Source organism: Chionomys nivalis, chromosome 15 (genome assembly GCF_950005125.1).
Source record: "Chionomys nivalis chromosome 15, mChiNiv1.1, whole genome shotgun sequence".
Lineage (NCBI taxonomy): Eukaryota > Metazoa > Chordata > Mammalia > Rodentia > Cricetidae > Chionomys > Chionomys nivalis.
The window spans coordinates 16,030,345-16,049,583 of NC_080100.1; the positions used below are offsets into that span (position 1 = coordinate 16,030,345).

General features: G+C 38.0%; 1 protein-coding gene across 3 annotated transcripts in view; it reads right to left on the reverse strand.

Moving 5' to 3' along the window:
• The window catches only part of LOC130887373 (cadherin-10), a 184,357-nt gene extending 165,410 nt beyond the window's left edge, over positions 1 to 18,947 (reverse strand). Inside the window, exons 1-2 of one of the 3 annotated variants that reach the window (XM_057789789.1) lie at positions 18,709 to 18,947; positions 11,992 to 12,051 (exon numbers count right to left, since the gene is read on the reverse strand). The gene's annotated coding sequence lies outside the window, so the exon portion shown is untranslated. Of the gene's footprint in view, positions 1 to 11,991; positions 12,052 to 17,131; positions 17,222 to 18,708 lie in introns of those variants that run through there. The other 2 variants (XM_057789788.1, XM_057789790.1) reach the window with 2 other exon arrangements.
• Between the last annotated feature and the right edge of the window lie 292 nt (positions 18,948 to 19,239).

A 19,239-nucleotide genomic window follows, 5' to 3' on the forward strand; every position in this document is an offset into this window, starting at 1 on the left:
GGTATAACTTCTCTTTTATCCTGTTTGACTGACTTGAAAGAAATATTAGATTTTAGTTGAATAACAAATATTTTATACGCATATTAAATTGTTAGTTTATGCACTTAAAATGCCAAATATAATTTTTATTACCATATTCTTCACATTGAGTTTTACTGCTGTTGCTGCTATATTTTGGGGAGGGGTGGGTAGGTAGGACTCATTTGATATATTTTGATACAGGAGTTTCATTATGTTGCCTAAATTGGTCTCCAACCCTGGATTGAAGGCATTCTTTAGCTCCAGTCACCAAACTCCTGGGATCACAATTATGGGCCTTTGGAGCCAGCTTCATTTGACATATTTTTATCTTAAGGACTTTTAAAATAATAACATGTTTTTGAGCTTGTCAATCTTGTCTGTTGTATAGCTATTTCCTCAGAGTGAAGACATTCTCTCCCTGAAAGAAGATGGAGGCTCATAAAACACAGGCTACTGCGGAAGCTTAAAAGCCACAGTCTCCCTCGAGGGAGAGCACACCCATTGGGCCAAACCGAGTGGTAAGCCCTGAAAACATGCATACAAATAACAATATATAAGCTTAGCAGTCTGTACTTAGGAAACACACACACACATGCACACATGCAGGCACTCACCAGTTCACAAACACATGTGTTTATAGCAACAACTAATGATAAAAAAGACATCAATGTGAAAGAGAGCAAGGAAGGGTGTGTGAGCGGGTTTGGAGGGAGAAAAGGGAAGTGGGAAAATGATGGACTTATATTAAAAATCTTAAAAAAAAAAAAAAAAGGAAAAGAAGTTGTAAGTCATGGAAAGCCCCCTACCAAAACTATAAATGAAATAAACAATTTCTAGGGAAATGAAGTTCCATCAGGAGTGAACTGCAGGTTGGACATGGAGCTTCAAATAGGCAGCCTTCATGAAGTGTCATCTGCCCTAGGGAGGCCTGTCAGTCATGGGGCTACTTTGAGAGGACTGTGCTATGTAATTAGGCCTTCACACAGTCCCAGAGGGCATTGCTATTAACTCACTAGGTCAAGAAAAATCTGGTCTTGTGGGGAATCATCTCTGCGGTGTGCCTGATGTTTTATGGGGTGACCTAGTATTTATTCACATCTCCCTAGGAAAATAAACACAACAAGCTCGGCATACCTGTCTTCCTTTGTCCTGCATTGAGCACTTACGATACAGGGCTGGAGACAAATTTAAGCAACATAATGAAACAGATACCCACCCCTCCCCCAACAAAGGAAGACAGAACAAGAAGCCTGGCATACCTGTCTTTCTTTTGTGACTCAGTTTTCTTGAATCAGAATCCTGCTCAAATCTGTACACTGGCATGGGCTGTGGGTCTGCAGACTAAATGGTAATTTGTCCACTTAAAGGCTAAAGGTTCAAAACTAAGAGTAGTAGAATTTTTCAGGTGTTCCCAAAAGAAACCTGAGAACTCCATTCATTGTTGTGAAACTGCAATCTCCTTGGATTCCAGGGTCAGCAAAAACTCTCCAACAGATCTCTCCACAGTGAGATCAAGCCTGAGCAGGAACATCAACTCACAGACACTAGCTTGCCTCTTCAAGAAAAAAGGACTTCCTTAAACAAATTTACTGAACCAAACCTGAGACAACAAAAAAACATACCAAATTTCAACCACAGATGGTTAATTTTCTTTATAGCTTGCAGAGGCTGGTGAAATGGCTCAGAGGTTAAGAGCACTGGCTATTCTTCCAGAGATCCTGAGTTCAATTCCCAGCAACCACATGATGGCTCATGACCATCTATTATGAGATCTGGAGCTCTCTTCTGGTGTGCAGGAGTACAGTCAGGCAGAATACTCAATGCATAATAAATAAATAAATAAATAAATAAATAAATAAATCTTTAAAAAATCTCACTTTTATATATCTTGCCACCAGCCCCAATTATTCTTTGATTCAAACTTAAAGTCTGTGTTAGCAGCTGAAAAAAATGACAAAAATATTTAATTTGCTTTGTCTTTCCAAAATAGCTATTATTTCAAATCCACTTCTGACTTTTCTCCATTACTTCAGCTCACTTACATAGGGACATGAGGACAGACCTGTTTGGCTCCAGTGTCACAACTCCAGCCCAAACTACGTTACAGCTGGCTCATTCTAGTAAATCACACACCAGGAACACTTTCTCAAAGACATCTTTTCCTTTTTATATTCTGTTCAGGGTGTAATGTGAAGGGTCTATGCAGAACATGTGCTTAGAACAGGACACAGCTTTAGAGACCTAATATAACTGAATTCAAAAGATCACAAAGATGGGTAATGTCCCTAACAATGAATTTACTTTAAGTAATAAATAATCGCCATTGTAGATGTGCTTTGTAAACTCTAACTTAAATTATTTTAGAATCTGTGAGCTTACATGTGAAAACATTTTAGTAGTGTCTAGTTATTACTGTTATTCTGATGATCACACCGAATCATTCAGCAAGAATTTTTAAATATAGGCATCCAGGACATGTGCCAAATTTTATAATCTTATAAATGTAGGAGGAAGTCAGTTGAATAAATAAAATAGAAAATTTTATTTTTTTCGAAAAAGGGTTTCTCTATAGCTTTGGAGCCTGTCCTGGAGCTAGGTCTTGTAGACCAGGCTGGGCTCGAACTCACAGAGATCCGCCTGCCTCTGCCTCCTCAGTGCTGATTAAAGATGTGCACCACCACTGCCCGACTAAATTAGACAATTTTTTAAAAGAACAAATGTACTTTAGATTTTTTTTCTTATTAAAAGTGATTCATGTTAAAATGAACATAAGAAGTTGGCCAGGTGCAACAATAAGAAAAAATATACCTTTGGGTCTTTCATGAGTCCTTTAAACTTTCAATATGTATAAATTGTGAAGTGGAAGCCATAGCATACTTTTTCCCATGTGATCCAGGTATCTCCTTACCACACCTTTGCTAATATGTGAACAGAGTGAGCTAAGTGATAAAATTATAGAAAAACAAGAACGGCCCAAGCTCTGAGAGAACATTTAAAATGATTAAGCTCTGCACGTACATACACAGGCACACACACACATGCATGTGTGTGTATGCATGCAAATATACACATGCATACGCGCAGTATTGTGTACACACAGAGACACACATGAGTCGAGTCAAGGCTAGCAGTGACTCCAATCAGGAAGGAACTGTTAAAAAAAGAGGTATGACTTTGGAATCTATAAGAGTACCTCCAAGCTAAAGTGGAGACCTCAAGGAAAATCTAATGAAAAAATAATATCTGAAGCCTATTTGATTTACACATAAGTCTTAGCAAGAAAGGCCTTTGGGTAAAGTGACTAAAATAAGAAAAGGAAAGAGATTAAAAGAGTTAAAATGGTAAAGTAAAGCCTGTTTGTTATCCAAGAACTGAAAATGAATATATCTACTTATATTTCGAGGCAAGTTAATTTTAAGAGGTCTAAATACCCTATAATGATTCAATAGAAAGAAGAAGGAATTTGGATTTCCTTAAGTGAGACAACAATGGTGCTAGTAACATACAGTAGACTTCGAAATCACAAAACCCCTTCCAGAAACCTTTACTAGAACATCATGTAATCCCTGTGGCTTGCTTAGAATATGGCCGTATCATTATCCCATGTTACAAAGGATATAACTAAAGTCTACCTAAACTGAACACCTTTGCCAAGATTTCCAAGCTCTCCCTTAGGAGCAATGGTGAAGGTCTAAGTGCACAGGCCCCCACAGAAGGTATAGTTACGTGATTTGAGGAGTCATTTGAGATGCAGTGGGGAGAAGATGTGAACTAGTCACTAACAGAAGAATTCACACACCTTTGAGGGTTGAATTTGCCCCATCCCTGAAGGACGAGCCCCTCTATGAGACATGAAGTCTATCTGTGGTATAGACCTGCAGTCAAAGAGAAGGCATATTCCTTCTAACAGAGATGAAACGAAAATGCTATGGCGAATAATTATATTTGAGTGAGAAAGGGGTTAAGAGTCTACTCATGCAGCTACAGGTCTCTGAAAATGGTAGGTAGCAAAGAGTGTCCTCAGTGCGAGCTAAATGGGAGAATTCCCTTCTTCATGATGATTATCTTTAAGAAATACAGTTATACTATATTTTAAGGGGAAAAGTTTTGAACAGATACTTCGATTTAATACTTTGAGTGTATTTTCATCCTTCTCACTCCTGCGGGTGCTTACTTTCATTATTTTTCTTTCTACATTTCTGATCATAAATTGTCTATTTACTGAAAAACAACACTGTATCACCTGAATTAGAAAAATTAAATGGCACCACAACATCATTAAATGTTTTCACTTGACTTCAAACATTTCTCAACTCTAAACACAGTACTTTATCTTTATTTTGCTTTGAGGATTTAGGTAAATATATACTCATTTCAAGTAATACTGTGTTTGAACCATTGCATAGAAAAATAGCAAACTTTTGACAATGGAAGCAAATCAATAGTAATATCTTTAGAATAGGAGCGTTTTGTTAATAGAAACTGTGTGGTTTAACGGGAATGAAGTAATCAGTGTTTTCAGTCTGTCATTTGGCCCGAGCATGAGAAATCACACATTCTGACCACTTGTTTATGTCACAAGGCTGTCTCAGCGGCTCAAGCAGAAAGAGAAAATGACTTTCTGCCAGCAATGAAAAATGCACGGTTTACCACATTCCAGGGGGATGATGCTCAGAAGCTGTCTTGAGACTTGTACATGGACGCTTTGCTTCCTGTCCAGCTCTGTTCTCTTAATGAAGACAAATGGTCCTCATGCTGTAGAGGGCCCACCCCCAGTAGTTCCCTTATCCCCTACATTTGATTAAGCTATTTTGTGTCCAGTCTTGAAATGGAAGTTTTAGGACAGTGATGATAACTAATAATTAGGACATCAGGTGAATGTATAGAGAGTGATAAAATTCTAAGTGTAGGTCCAACTAAATACATGGAAAACTAGGGACAATTTGATACTCATCTCTTGCTATGGGATATAAGTAAGAATGTAATTTGCTGAGATTCCACATTTACATTCAGATAACAAAGTAAATAATGAAAAGTTCAAAGAAACATTCTATCTTCCAAATTCTTACTGTTCTTTGAAGTTCTGAAATAGGAGAGACCTGGAAAATGGTTATTAATTGTGGGGATTTACCGTGTTTTTCACTGGGTTCACTGTCATTTCTGAGAGGAAGTCTGTGTGATTTACTTTTTCATCAAATACTGTAACAATTTTTGTTTTCTTAGAGTAATGCACATATATATTAAATATCAACTTTCCCTTACTTTTATTTTTATTGGACATAACTCTAAGTAGGCCTTCCTAATTTTGATATGAGAAACTGCTCTCTAAAAATAATACAGCTACATCCTAAAAACTGGATATCTGTGTTGACTATTTTAGAACTTTGAAGAACAGTGTTAACTGAGAAAATAATCTTAAATTAAGGTATGTTCTCTAATTCGCACAATATGATCACTAGGGGGCCCCAAACACCACTGTGTGTCACTCGAAATGTGAACGTAAATTTGCCAAAAATACTAGCTGCAGTTTACCTATAAATGGGTCAATACTTCAAATGTGAACTCATCTCAATCCTATCAGCCTTCCCCATCTAATTCATGTGTTTTTAAACTGAACACATTAAAAAAAAAATCCCATAAAATACTTGCAAACCTTTACAAAGTCTAAACGATTTTGCAAAGGATTCTTTCAGTCGTCTGTATAACTAACAATTCAATTACATTTTTCTTAAAGTTTTAAAATTAATTTCCCCACTAATATTTTCACATTTTCTTCCTCATTTTCTTCAATTAAATGAAAGGAAAATATATGCAAGCTAATGAACTTTATCGCTAGTATGATTAAAGAATTCTGTAACTAATTTTCTAGCCTTGAGAGGCCTATTAATCAAGTATACTTAGGTAGTCAAGTACACTAGCATTAAAATGTATATGGTATTTTGAATAAGCCTTCTTAATCAGTCAGCTATAAAGCAGGATCATTTACCCAAACATGAAAGTGAAGCTGTAGATGTAAATGCTACTGAATAGAAGCAAGATTAGCACTGATAAAACAGGCTTCCCTTGATTAAATAAATTGTGCTGGATTAGAGGTCACCTATAAATATAGCACCATGACAAAAACTGAAAACCAGCTTTACTGTGTTCTCTAAAATTACATCTGTCATAAACATTGAAAATGTGTGTTGTTGTTTTGCTTATTTTTACAAACTGGTAGCGAGAAGAATGTCCTTTAATTCTATGCACTTTGTAGAAGGTGTGGTTTGCCTTTTTTGTTTGCTTGTTTTTATTTCATTTAGCTAGCATTTTATCTATAACTTAATCTGGCCAGGACCTTAATTGTCTTGTAGTGGGTGGAGTTGATGATAGACTTCTGGGTCAGTTAATCTGGGGTTTCAGGTGTGAGGCACTATACTCAATCCAAGTGTAAGTTTATAAAATATATATAAGAACCTCTCTCAAAATTTAAGTAAAATTGAAAGACAAAAATTGATTTTGAAAATTAAAATCCAAAAATAAAGTCATTGGTGCGTTTTAAGTTACCCTTCCAAAAGGAAGAAAAACCTAGCAGCAGTGGTTTGTTGGACGGGTCTTTGTATCACCTTGAACGTAAAGAGTGACAGGAATGGATTAGCTAAATAAAACCTGCTCAGTTTTTCACATTTTGCAGCAGGTTATATTTCTTCATTAGACAATTTCATAAACCTAATCTGAGAAAACAGTAACTCACTGACCTTTCAGCTTGTAATACTGACTGCAAAATGATTCTTGAGATTCATAGGTATCAAAACTTTGCCAGAATCATTCCTTGAAGTCATCAGAGTGGTGAACAGAGGCAGTGACCTCAAAAAGGAAAATCTGAGAAAACGGTCATTATTACAGAAGAAAAACGAGCTCATATTTCACCTGATTGAGTTTATGTGGCTTATGGAACTCACAATAGTTCATGGTCTTTGTTCTAATGCTTCCTCCTTCCTCTATGTCTGTCTCGGGCTCTTCACATCCTTTTCAACATTCATATCCATTAATGCCCTGGTTCTTGCAAGGGCCATCGGAAAATGCAATTTAAGTTTCCAGCTTTCATTCAACTCCTTTGGGGATGGATATGTTTGTAACTCGTACGTTCAGAGCTCTTTCCAGTTACAATAATAGATAGAATGAGGCTATTCCAATTAAAATAGGCAAACGCACTAAGTCCTTGGAAATTTTGTGTTTCAAACACCCATTTTACAGGAATCAGTAAGAATGAAGAATGCTGTTATTGGTAAAATTCCAGTACTAAAATCATAATAGCAAGACTCTCTCGATTTAACTTAATTACAAAATTAATATTTCATGACATAAGTTAAAATATTTTAATTTGAAATTTAAAATTAGAATATATAGCCGGGCGGTGGTGGCGCACGCCTTTAATCCCAGCACTCTGGAGGCAGAGGCAGGCGGATCTCTGTGAGTTCGAGGCCAGCCTAGTCTAGAAGAGCTAGTTCCAGGACAGGAACCAAAAAAGCCACGTAGAAACACTGTCTCAAAAAAAAAAAAAAAATATATGAAGCTGGTCTTCTGAGGGAAAAATGAAACACACTTAATGCTAATGAAGAAGACAGGTTACATGAACTTATATGGAGTAATTATATCAATAATAATCATATTTAAAAATAACAATTAAAGTCATACTAGAACATAGATTGCATGTTAGCGAATGTTTGGTACATTTTTAGACTTACGGTAATTGCTTCTATTAATCATGAAAATTGTCATATTACAAAAGTATACCTATTAACCCCATTTAACTGATGAGAAAAGCTTCCAATGGTATTAAATATTAAGTGTATGATAAGTGGCACAGCTACAATTGTAATTCAGACAGACTGGTGCCATGCTCCTTGCTTTTGCCATTAAAGGTCACTAGGAGAATACACAGGTTAAGGTCATTACATTTTCTAACAAAGAGAATCTCAGTGTTTCTGATTTGCAGCTTTCTCTTCGTGTAGACTCCTTATTAAAAATCCCCTCTATAGTCTTTGCCAGGGAAACCTTTCTGAAGCGACTAAGCATGCAGCTTTTCAGTATTTGAGGGTGTGAGAACTCCTATTAAGAATTTTTAGTGATGGCACTTTGCAGTATAGTTTGCACTCATGTACATCCATTTTCCGTTACTTCTCTGGTACGGGCCATTAGTCTCAGCATTGTACCTTCGTTTCGTTCCACAGAGTGTCCTGCATCTGCAAGGTGAAAATGAGCTGCTGCAAATCGAACTGCAGCATAGATCATCCACAGAGGGTCTGCTGCTGCAGAAGCACAGTTCACGGGTCACTCTTGAGACTCCATCAGAAAAAAAAAAAAAAAAAAAACTGAGGCTAAACAGAAAGGAATTGGAACCAAGCAGATAATTCACCCTGATAGTTTCTTAAAACAAGCGATGCAGCGTTCAATACAATAATAACATTTAATGGAGGCAAAGGAGTCTCATCTTACGCAGTTTAAAAGTACCTAGTGTTTATCAGTTATCACAGCCAGAATAAGATAGTCAACTATGTAATAACGCATCTCACACCCACCCTCTGCAGCCTATGCTTACCATCAATTCCCCAACCTGGTCCTCTCTCCTCCTAATGTTTATCTTATGATGTAAGGAGAGCTGACATTTATTAGGCAGCTAAAGGATGCTTGAGCTTGAGAATAAATTAATGAATGAAATTAATAGTTAAGTGGTTTTTATTTTTTTAGTATACATGCAATTGACAGTCAAGTTGAAAGACAAGTTGGGTATGGAGACACATGCCTATAATCTCAGCCGAAAAGGACCATAAGTTTCTGTCCAGCACAAGATACTTAGAGATATTTCTTGGGGGGTGGGAGATATGGACCACTGAAAACAACTGCATTTGATAAGGAACTAATTGACTGTTGCTTGATTTCATGCTAATTTTACAAATAGAACATAAATGGTAAACTTCAAAGAACACTACTGATATTTCTATTTTAGACCATATAACTATTAACATTTCACATTCTTTTTTTTTTTTTTTTTTTTTTGGTTTTTCGAGACAGGGTTTCTCTGTGGCTTTGGAGCCTGTCCTGGAACTAGCTCTTGTAGACCAGGCTGGTCTCGAACTCACAGAGATTCACCTGCCTCTGCCTCCCAAGTGCTGGGATTAAAGGCGTGCGCCACCATCGCCCGGCTTCACATTCTTTTAAAGAGCCTATATAGCTGGCTATGACACAAAAGTGGTGGCTCATCATCCTTCCCCCAAAGGCATGAAATACTGCTCAAGGATGCAAGAAAACTGAGACGTCAGTACACAGACTCGAAGAAAGCATTTAAATTTGGAAGTGAAAATTAAAAAAAACCTAAAAGCTGTACAATACACGAGGCCCTAAAAATCAAAAAGCAAATAAATTGATATCATAATACTATGCCATTGACAGTATTAAAGTAGAAAACATTAATAAATGATTGTCATGGGATAGTGGTTTATATGTAAAGTTGTAATTAATTTACTTAATGTGGAAGGCTTTTTTCACTCATACCTTTATCTTCCTTGGTCTACTATAAACAGGCTGGATCTAACCTTTCACTTTAAAGTTAAATGAAGTCCTGTCTAAGTTTTAACTGTTTATAGTTCCCATTCATAAAATTTGACACTTTCTGTGGGCTGGATTTTAGATTTTAACCACATAGAATCAGATAACTCTAAGAAAAAATTAAATATAATTTTAAATTCATAATGTATAGATATTAAAATATCTACACATACAGATTCACCTAAGTGATTAATTATGCACACACATATGTACACATAGCATTCTTGAGTACCTTTTCATGTCTTTAGTATATATATATATATGTATATGTATGTGCTCTCAATACTATGCATACATGTGTGTAGATATACATGTGTATGTTATATCTGTTCCGGAATATTTGTGTCTAGTCCCAAGTTAGTTAAGGTTTATAAATGATTAAATATTATGTAGTACTATTTATTTCTAGTTAAAAATCAAAACATGTTTTATAGAGATATAGGCTAAAACAGAAAAGTTTCTTGTAGGTGTGGAATTTTATTTATTTATTTTTCTGACAATACACCAAAAAATTTAGGTGAGAAAAGGAGGAAATCATGTCCTTAGTGTAAGACTTTTGTAGAAACTCCACACATACAAGAGGTAAAAGGAGCAGAAAACATAATCATGTAGATATGCGCCTATAAATTCAGCATTCAGTAGGACAGAAGAGTTCAAAGGAGCTGCACAAGTCACTGCCAAAATTATGTACATAGTGAATTCCAGGAAATTGGCAGCTCCATATTGAGATCTGCCTCAAATCAAACCTTCAACACAACCACCACAGAAAGAAAAAAAAGAAAAAAGAAAAATAGAGGAACAGGGAGAAAAGCTTGAACTTTAGTCAATGAGCATTTTTTTCCCTTAAAATAATGAACAAAAAATTATTGAAGCAAAGAAATAAAAATTCCATCCTACAAAACAATGTACTCTGGATAGAGCACATATAAACTCATGATGATTGGGCGGCATCCACAAAATCTGTGCAAGTTCAAGCCATGCAAAAATCACAGCAGCTAATTGGTCACTAAGTTCCACCACCAGCTGAAGACCTATTTGGTTTTGATGGTTGCTTGGAAAGAAAAAGTCAGTTTTCTTTAAGGGTGCACTGCCTGGCAGTTCCACCATTCTCTAGCATATTGCTCCCAAACTCTGAATATTTGGGTATCATCAACTGGAAACTCTGAGAAGAGAGAGAGAGACAGAGAGAGAGAGAGACAGAGAGACAGAGAGAGAGAGACAGAGAGAGAGAGAGAGAGAGAGGAGAGAGAGAGAGAGAGATTTGAGAGAGAGAGAGAGATTTGAGAGAGAGAGAGAGAGAGAGAGAGAGAGAGAGAGAGAGAGAGAGTGTTCATGGTGATTATATTTCCTTTGAGTCATCTTGGATAAGTGTCACTCTCGCTCATTATCAAAGAAACCTCTCTTTCCAGGAAATAAGGACCATCACAGAAAACCACAGCTGGATACAATACAGAGATCAACAGAACCTGGACACCTGGTCCCAAAGGATACACCTACTTACATCACAGCCTCTGCATCTACATAGGGCTCAGAGAACACTGACAGGAAGGGTCGGGAAAATAGAAAGAGTCAGAATACCAGGTCGTTAATTGGGAAACTGAACGGACTGCATAAAAGGGTCCCAGCCATAGACAGAGAACTAGAGGTAAATAATGACTGCAGAGAGAAGAACTAGGTGAGCCCCATTATCGTTTGTCTAATGCAGGCTATGAGCTCTGAAACCACATAGAGACAAGCAACAAGAATGGACTCAGCACGTTCTATCTGCATATATATGCACATGTACTACAAGCAGACACATAAACATATGTATATGCAAGAACCATAATCAAGGGAAAAGATGGAAAAGATTCTAGCAAGTTCAAAGTAGCAGACATAGGAGAGGTTCCAGGTAGGAGAACTGAGAAGGGCTAGAGGGAGAAAGTGAGTTAATTATATTTCTATGTTTTCAAAATAATGAACAAAATTCTAGAAGAGTTAGTAAAAAAAATAAATAGTTTTCCAAAAAAAGGTATCTTTTCTATTGTCGCAATTTGCAGAGAGGGGAAAGGTACTTTCGGGATGGACAGATTTCCATCAGTCTCCAGGTCCAAGCTGAAGGGAGAACTGACTCCTGCAAGTTGTCCTCTGACCTCCACATATGTGCATGCCATGCATGGCACATACACATTCATATGCACACATGAGTGCACACACTAACTAAATAAAAACATCCCTCTGGTGGAAAGAGGAACGTCACTTTCAACTACATACTGAGTTGCAGGTCAGCACTGGCTCCTTGTCTAAAACTAAATAGTAATGCTTCCATTAAGTTTTGATGAGAAAGTCTCCTTTACATTTAGGATACTAAATGCTAAAAAGAATCAGATCTAGTTCGAGACCAACCTGGTCTACAAGAGCTAGTTCCAGTAGTTCCAGGACAGGCTCCAACACCACAGAGAAACCCTGTCTCAAAAAAACAAAAACAAACAAACAAACAAACAAAAAAACAAAGAATCAGATCTGCATGGTGGTGACTTCCTCTATAATACTTGACAGGGTTCAAAAATACAGGATAAGAATAATCTCCAACTTACACTTTAGAAATAAGTAAAAAATAAAGGCGAAAATGTTATACTTGACTATATGAATGGATAAACTAAGTGTCCTAATTTTTTTTTAATTGATGAAACTATTCTAAATACACCTTGCAAATTTTTACCTTACATCATTGCTAAGCAAAGAAATGCCATTGTTAAACTGGGCGGTGGTGGCGCACGCCTTTAATCCCAGCACTCTGGAGGCAGAGGCAGACGGATCTCTGGGAGTTCGAGGCCAGCCTGGTCTACAAGAGCTAGTTCCGGGAGAGGCACCAAAGCTACAGAGAAACCCTGTCTCGAAAAACCAAAAAAAAAAAAAAAAAAAAAAAAAATGCCATTGTTAAAAACTGCTACGTTCATATTTTTAATTTAATTAAGAATTACTTTAAAACCGTTGAGTTAAACATAGTAAAATTGCAATGTTTTTATTTGTTAAAGAAAATACATTAGTAAAATAATTAATGAATATAACTGATAGGTTGATATAGAAATACAAAAATATTTGGAAATACAAAATCCTGAAGATTTAGCAGAGTCCAAATTTTTTTTTTTTTTTTTTTTTTTTTTTTGGTTTTTCGAGACAGGGTTTCTCTGTGGTTTTGGAGCCTGTCCTGGAACTAGCTCTTGTAGACCAGGCTGGTCTCGAACTCACAGAGATCCGCCTGCCTCTGCCTCCCAAGTGCTGGGATTAAAGGCGTGCGCCACCACGCCCGGCCAGAGTCCAAATTTTTCAAATTCTCTAAAGTGTGGGACTGTTAAAGATTATCTTTAGAAGGCAATTATCTTAAATTTCGAAGGGGAGTTAAGAATTTTAGAAATATTTATAACTTTTAAAAATCCCATAAGCCATACTGTTAAAACTGAAAGTTTATTTCCCTTGATTTGAATGGAAATGGAACAACAGGAAAAAATGTTTGATTTTTTTAATGTTTCCATTTTTATCTGTATTATATAAATATGGGTGCCTGGCATACAAGTGTCTCTAGGTACCAATTGAGCAGCTGGCACCCTCTGCACATAGTAGAAGGCTGAATCTCCTGGAACTCCTCGAATTGGAGTTATTGGTAGTTGGGAGGCACCATACTATGTGGGAGCTGGGAATGGAGCCTGCATCCAGATGCTAGAGAAGAGCATGCAGTGCTCCTAACCATTGACCCATCTTCCTGCTTAGGCTATAGTTGCGTGTGGTAATTCATACCTGTAACCCCAGCAACTGGAAGATGAGCAACATGAGACTGTTGCAAGAAACCAGAAGTTAATTAATAGATTAATTAAACGTGTTAATGATTTTACAGAGCTTTTGTTAGGATTCTTTATGCTAAAAACATTGGATGTCCTAAGTAGATACTTTGACTGCCTTTGATCTATTCTGACAGCTCACATTTCTGTATTTATACCTACTGCGTTAACACTTTAGAGAATTACCAAAATAGCTCACGTTAAAATATTTACTTGTTCAGTCGGGCGGTGGTGGCGCACGCCTTTAATCCCAGCACTTGGGAGGCAGAGGCAGGCGGATTTCTGTGAGTTCGAGACCAGCCTGGTCTACAAGAGCTAGTTCCAGGACAGGCTCCAAAACCACAAAGAAACCCTGTCTCGAAAAACCAATATATATATATATTTACTTGTTCATTAGTTCAGTTTGTCACACATTCTGTTTAACCTGGTTGTTGCTCTACTTTCTCACCAATGTTTCCACATAGAGCTCTGACGAGCAATGGGAATTCTTTACCTGGACAATATGGGGATGGAGATTCCTCCCTACCCATCAGCTTCCTTTCTTAGGTTAGCAACTGGTATATTTGTTTCTCACAGCAGCGAAGAATCAACACACTTAATGGAGTACTGCTTTCTGGAAGCATGCAATTTGTGTTTGATTTATTTTTAAAATCAGAGCTCTGTCAAGCCACTTCAATATTCTCTTCTTACACTAAATCAACACAGCCTCCTAATCAATAACTGATGGACTGAGAATCATAATTCATGACTATGCACTCTCCATTCTGATTATTTCCGGGAGGCATTCTCTTAATGAAAGCTAAATTCTCAGGAAACTGTGCTGTGCTAGTGTCGGTTTCCAGTCCTTAGAAGCCTCGGAGTCAAGCGCATTGCTTTCAGTGTATAGAACATGCTCTGGGCAACAGAAGCGTCATGCGTGTTACAGAGCACATGATGAGGCCGAGAATCCAATATATGGTGCGGTAGATGTGGAAATACTCGCCAGAAAGCTCACAAGAGCTATAGAAACACGAGTGGGGATCATATCACGTGCAAATGGACATTTGTAATGATCAGGAGTGAGAGAGGAGGGGAGAGAAAGGAAGGGAAAACAGTAGAAAGGTGCCCAGGAAGAGAGGGAAGAAAAGAGAGGGAGGGAGCAGATGTTCTGTTGAATTTATGAGGATCAGCAATGCTCTGAAGTGTTTAGACATGGCATCTAGTGCTGGAATCCCTGGTGAGAGACAATGCTGTATTACATCTCCCAGCCTACTGCTGCATCCTGTCCTGAAGCCTGAAATGTCATTTAACATTAGTGTGCAGGGCTGCAGCATATAGGAAATAAATAAAGAAAAAAATGAACATTGAAATCACATGACTTGGTAAAGGGCTTTATAGTGTTACTACTGACAAACTCCTTAAGAATATGAATCTTTTAGCTGCTTGAGATTGCTACAGGAAGGCATTTCAGCCTCCCACAAGCAGGCTTTATTTCTCAGGAATGTTGCCTCTGAAATGATGCAGGCTGTGATTTGATTTCACTCACTCATATTCAATGTTCATTTTTCTCTTTTTAACAGTCTACTTCCAGAATAGTTAAAGCTTAACAAAAATGTCCTTGGTAATAGAGAGTCTAGTACATCACACATCCAGCAACAAAGAAAGGGAACAAAACTATAAAGGAATCGGTGAGAATAATTTTCCTTTTTAAAAAATTCCACAAAAACCCATCTTTCTCTGAGAAGCTGAACGGATAATAAACACCCGAGCAAAAGCTGCATTAGAAAGCTATGGTTAAGACCTGCCGGATTATTTTAAGAGATTGATGCTAATGTCTCAGTGCATACCTCCACAGAAACCTATCACTTTAAAGTGATAGCCCTGCTTTTCCAGCTCTCTGGGTAGGTGAGGGTTAGTTGGACTGAATGTTGCTAAGCAAGGCTTGGCTAAAGCAGTATGGCCTTCTGCTTTAGGCAACCGCCCAGGGAGGCAAGACAAGAACTGATTTGGAATGGCTCAAGGGCTTAGAGCAAAATGTCAAGTAAGGAGTAAATCTATCACCGAGTCAGAAATGACTACCAAGGTGACCCCATGCTGGCATTGCCATCATGGAAACAGGAATTGCTTGTTGACTGGAAAACAAAAAGCTGCACTTATTAATTTGAAAGCAGTAGAACATGAGAAGTAAGTTCTGTGAGCATGACCCCACTGTTTTAAAGACAAACACACACTATATGTTAGTTCTACAGATTCCATGTTTTTGTCAAGATGAACTCACTCACTTGACTGTCATATGCATCAATACAGAGCTTCCCATGCCAACTTCTTTCTTTTTGCAATTTTGTATTTAATAGTTTTCTTTTTATTCAGATTTTCACAATAGTTACTCTAGATGGTACTTGAATCAGTGTTTGGTCCGCTTCCTCACCCATGAGAACAGATAAGAGGCACTCACTCTTGGGACTGTCTTTTCTTTTTCTTTTTAACTTCCGTCCCCTTCGTTACAATCAAACACATAGCAAGTAGTCTCTTATTTAAGAAACCGTATTCTTCACAATATTTCAGATTAGTCGAAAGCAGTTATTAAAAATTAGGATTGAACTTGAGAAATCAAGCAACTGAGTTAAATTACCTATAACAGACACGAATGATAATTCTATTTTCTCTATCTGCTTTTGAGACTATTTTGGAGCCACTTGTAGCTTGACAGCAGGATGTGACTTACAGAGTAGAAATAAGAAGACATGATGGCCGATGCTCTTGAAGCCTAAAGCCCAGACTAGGGTAGCTGAGTTTACATCCTGGGTGTGCATTAATGTCTTTCCGTGCCTTAGAAAGACTCCGAAGAACACTTCACCAATCCGTGTTTCACAGCTGCTGAATCAGCATCATCTGTCCAAAGCTGTGCCTGTGCTGCCGCCTAGTGGTGAGATGTGACATAAAAACGACATGCTCCGAGAGAATGTGCTGTCATATCTGTGACTGCAAAGTAGGTTAAGAGGCACAGGAAACAGCGCTGTGCCAAGAAATCTGCCAGATCTATACACTTTGCCTTCGCTATTTGTTTATAGGGGAAGCCAAGTAAAAGTCAAGAACCTCACCTTGTAGTCTATGAGGATTCACGTCTTTCACAATTAACCTTTCCAGTTTCACATATTACAATTCTAACAAGGACCTATAGATATACAGATATGTACATACACCTTTTTCATATTCCATGAAGTTTCTTAATAGTGTACCAGAACTGTATATCTTTCTAGACAGAAAAAAAAAATCTTTTTTTCCAACAATGATATCCAACTATAGGGCTAAAAATAATAATAATAAAATAAAATAAATTGAGAGTGAATCACTACCTTCCAGGTCTGCATATGCTGTACTTCTTAATGAACACTGGTTTTTGTAAAGATCAGAAAGCATCACTTGGAGCATTAATCAGGCACTTGGTGATTTAACCATTAATTTCACCTATGTACAGGTAGATGGGTTCACAAGGTTGCCATTCGATTTTCCCAGGTCGCGGACCCTCCACCCCCAATCAAAATGCATGTCTCTCCATTCTTTGGAGGCAAAGAGAGCATATGCGTTCACCACTGAAGTCAAATGGTTAACAGAGACTATTTGAAATCAAGGAAGTGTCTTCTTTAAAGCAAGAAGACAGTGAGTCGGACTTTAAAAACATAGGCAAAAACCAAAAATATTAAGAGCAAAAGGAAGAAATCCTCTACCTTGTTACCCTTGGGATGCTTCTGCAATTGATGTGCCCCTTGGCCACAAACACAGGCTGCTTACATTTGTTCACTTTCCATCCGTTCACCATTCTCTGCCCAAATCAGTAAGCATTTCCTCTCGCCCTGCACACTGAATACATATGTGCCCCATTTACCACCCCAGGGGTGCAGATTACCCATGCAACTTATCATTTACCCATGTCTCTAGGACAACGTCTCTTCCTTTTCCTTCCTCACTGGAGCTAAAAATGAACATGCAGCTCTGTCAATGACATAATGTTTTCATGAAAGTTCCACTAATTAAAAATCCTCACCATACCAGACCTAAAAAATGAGCACACTCTTGCCAAGCGTTATCCACCACAGTGAAGCTCTTGTAACTACGTTTTTAGGGAAAGGCACAGAAGGGGGATGGTGTGAAGGGAGAAAGTCTCCTAACATATGCATTGAAGTATAACAGTTGTCAGCAGCGCAGGGACAGATTATTTTTAAAATAGATCTTTCAAGAGAGAAAAAAAATGAGATAAAAAAATAATGCATCTCCAAAGAGCTGAAAAGTAATGCATGCACAGCTTTGGGTAATAGAAGCTTTTACTGGAATGAAGGACCACAATTGTAGGAAATAGATCTGCTTTTTGAAAGCAAGAGATGATAGGTCAGTTTTAAAATGATGTTTGTCTGTACCTGTAGACTCTCCCCCTTTTAATGGTAAAGAGAGAGTTGGTTTTTATTGTGGCGGCATGGAAACACTTACAGACTGCTGCTTTGGCCCACGCTTACAGTGCTATAATACTTACTTGTTGGGGACATTCATTTAGACTTGCAACATGCTGCATTAACTTAACACCACATAAAATATGGATTTTATTGCAGCAAAGACAATAAATGCTGCACCTGCTGACTGCGTGTATTTAATCTCCCCCTTTTTATTGTACCCCCTCATATTTCTGACTCATATAAAATGTGAACCTAGGAATTTTACCCATCCTGTTTCTGATGAATGTCAGTCTACTGTCTTTATGTAGATGCTTAGTGACCACTCACAGCTTCAAGGCATCTGTCCTCTGCCTGTCATTTCTCTTTCTACTGAAGGCACAATGAACTATGACTGTGAATGAGTGAGGAGGGAATCCGTTCATATGGAATGCAAAGTAATGTTATCTGATGTTAGAGTTCACAGCAAACAGTGCTACATGCTAAACTGATCTTTTAAACAGAGGTAAACAGGAATGAGCATGACTAATTACACTCCGTAAATATTTTTCAGCAGTTGCTCAGAATGAATGAATTCGAAAACTCTAATATCAAGACCCACACTGTTGAACATAATATATTATTCATCCGGCTTCGCATTACCTACATTCAAAGCAGTTGTTCCAGGAAACTCAAAAAAAAAAAAAAAAAAAAAAGAGTTGCATTCTCATTTGTTTATTAAAAGGCATTCTTTTTTAGAATAATTACACATATACCTTAAGAAAAGAAAGAAAAAAAATATAGAGAGATCTCCCCCCCAGGAGGGGAAGAAAACGCAAGACCTTAAAGGAGTTAAAAGACAAGAGGTGAATTCTTCCTACCTGGTTTCATCAGCTTCTGGAAACGGAAGTTGGTTCCAGCCAAAATAACCCTGAAGAGATTGTCACCCTGTCCCTTTTTTGTTTGTTTTCTGCTGTTATTTTCTACCGCTGATTCTACTTCGGTCTAACTCAAGCTTTCTCTCAGCGTCACTTTTAACTCTGGACGGCAGGGAACCGAAGAAAACGGGGCGAACTCTCTCTCTGATTGGCTTTCATTCAGTGATTCTGATTAAGGAAGGTGGGGAGGGGAGAAAGGGGGGTGGGAAAGCCCTTCCTCACTCGGAGAGAAAGGTTCTGCTAATGGAGCTGCAGCACTCGCCATGGGAAGGTTAGAGACTGGAAGTGCCGGCTCCTGCCAGCACACAGCGATTTGCAAGTGAATGCGAGGGAGGGCGCCTCTGAGAGGAGGGCTGCGCGTGAAAGGCGTCCCCTCCCCCGCAGGGCAGAAAGACTCTCTGTTTTCATCCTAAGGTAATCAGCCCCATCTGATCCGCCAGCGTCCCTAACACAATCCCAGAAACGCGGATTCTG